The sequence below is a fragment of the Heptranchias perlo genome, unplaced genomic scaffold (assembly GCF_035084215.1).
Source record: "Heptranchias perlo isolate sHepPer1 unplaced genomic scaffold, sHepPer1.hap1 HAP1_SCAFFOLD_577, whole genome shotgun sequence".
NCBI classification, from domain to species: domain Eukaryota; kingdom Metazoa; phylum Chordata; class Chondrichthyes; order Hexanchiformes; family Hexanchidae; genus Heptranchias; species Heptranchias perlo.
The window spans coordinates 65,001-67,500 of NW_027139599.1; positions in this window are offsets into that span (position 1 = coordinate 65,001).

A 2,500-nucleotide genomic window follows, 5' to 3' on the forward strand; every position below is an offset into this window, starting at 1 on the left:
CGCACGCCTGCTGCACTGGCAGCAGCGACCAACAGGGGGCTGACCGGCTGATCCTTCCCTTTCACAGGCAGGCTTTTGGCCCTCGCTCAAACGACAAAGGTGTTCAGAAGGAAGTCCTGGGGGGAAGGCATGGAGGGACGGACACAGGGAAGTCCGCACAAAACAGGTCCCCTGGAACCTCTGACCCAGAAAACCGGGTTCCTGGTGAAAGCAGTCCTGCCCCGCCCTGCCATTAACATGACAATGGACAGGGCCCGGACCAGGCGCAGCGGACGGTAGCGAGCAGTCGGAGGGTGAAAATCCGCCAGTGGGTGAAAAGGAGAGCCGTGCGGTGAGAGGAGGCGGAAAGCGGTTCGCAGACTTTCGCTGTACCTCCGGCGGGCAGCGCCGCACCTCCGAGCGCTCGGTACCGTCCGCTGCGCCTCGTCCTGCCGCACGCGACGAGCCGTCCCCGGAGGAAATCGGCCTCGGCCTTCCTGAGATATCAGTCTCCAGGTGGGACAGAAAAACCGGGGGCCCCCGGCTCGCTTTCGGCGGCCCGCTAGTCGACTTCCCGTCGTGCGAACGCGATCCTTCCGGTACCCTTCGGTGCCCCTTGCCCGACTCTAGCTCCGGTGGTAAAGCGGAGTCGGTCGGTCTGACGGCCGCCGAGTTAGCAGGCGGAAAGCGGTTTGCAGCCTTTCGCTGTACCTCCGGCGGGCAGCGCCGCACCTCCGAGCGCTCGGTACCGTCCGCTGCGCCTCGTCCTGCCGCACGCGACGAGCCGTCCCCGGAGGAAATCGGCCTCGGCCCTCCTGAGATATCAGCCTCCATACGGGCGTCACAAATCAGTGGACATGGTCAGCTGCAAAGCAGTGTCATTACAACCTTTCATAAACGACAGGGCAGCACTGCACTGCACTGCACTGCACCCCACACTACATCACACTTGCCTGCCTGCCTGCCAGCCTGCCGCTGCCTACTCTCACCAGCGGACCAAAGTGAGGATAACACCCCGAAGCAAGCATCTCCCTTGCCGCCCACCAGCCCACACCAATCCCCTTGCCTGCCTCCCACAAATTCCACCAGCGAGGCAAAGTGAAAATCAACCCCCAAAAAACGCACTCCACACCGGCCATCGCCCGCTATACACCCCCCCTGGGGTGAATATTAAGCCCGAGAACACCGACTGTAACCAACCGCAGTGAAAAGTTGAAGTGGCAACTCATTAACCAGATTTACACTTGGCAACTCATAAACCAAATGAACAAAAAATCTGGTTAATGAGTTGCCCAAAATAAATCTGGTTAATGAGTTGCCACTTCAACTTTTCACTGCGGTTGGTTACAGTCGGTGTTCTCGGGCTTAATATTCACCCCGGGGGGGGGGGGTGGGTGATTCTGGGGGTAGTGTCCGGGAGGGTGAGCCTTTTATTCGGCAGGAGGCGTGTGGGGAAATCATCAACCTGTCAGACGATGAGTTGTCACAAATGCCATTGCTTAATGAAAGCTGCGCTCCCGAACTGGACTGACTGTCTGTCTGTCTGTCTGTCTGTCCGTTTGTCAAGGGGAGGAAAAGGCGGTGGTGGTGGTGGTGAGGGTGGAGCTTTACGCTCAGGAGGGGAGACTTTCCTTCATGCCAATTAATCTGCAGCAGAAAGTCATCCCCCCCCGACTGGGATTCGAAGCCCGGTCCTGACCACGAGACCACCGGGGAGAGCTGCCTCAAGTCCCTGAGGGACCTGGACACGAGGCCGAGGACACACGCACGCCTGCTGCACTGGCAGCAGCGACCAGCAGGGGGCTGACCGGCTGATCCTTCCCTTTCACAGGCAGGCTTTTGGCCCTCGCTGAAACGACAAAGGTGTTCAGAAGGAAGTCCTGGGGAGGAGGGAGGGAGGCAGGGAAATCAGCACAAAGCAGGTCCCCTGGAATCTCACACCTGCGTCCCAGAAAACAGGTCTCCTGGTCAAAGCAGTCCTGCCCCGTCCTGCCATTAACGTGACAATGGACAGGGCCCGGCAGCTTGAGACACATCTTTTTTTCAATATGCAAGTTCTTTTTAAAAAGGTTTCCTTCCACAGCAGCTCTGAGTAAGAGTGAGAGAGAGAGAGAGAGAGAGAGAGACTGACACTGACACTGACACACACACACACACACACACACCGTCTCCCATCCGATTGGTGGACTATGGGATTGAAAATCGAACTTTGAGTTTCAATGCAGGGGGGAGAGCGCGAACGCAGCCCCTCCCAACTACCACACGCGCGTTGTTGTTGTTGTAATATAGAACTGCAAGTTGCCGTTGTCGTGGTCGTTTCGAATCAGCACAAAGTAGGTGCCTCCCTGGAATGTCACACCTGCGTCCCAGAAAACAGGTCTCCCGGTCAAAGCAGTCCCGCCCCCGCCCTGGGATTAACATGACAACGGACAGGGCCCAGTCAGGGAGCAGCTTGAGAGACACCTTTCAATAGGCGCTTCTGAAACATTAACGCCTTGTTTCTTCCGACAGTTTAACCAGC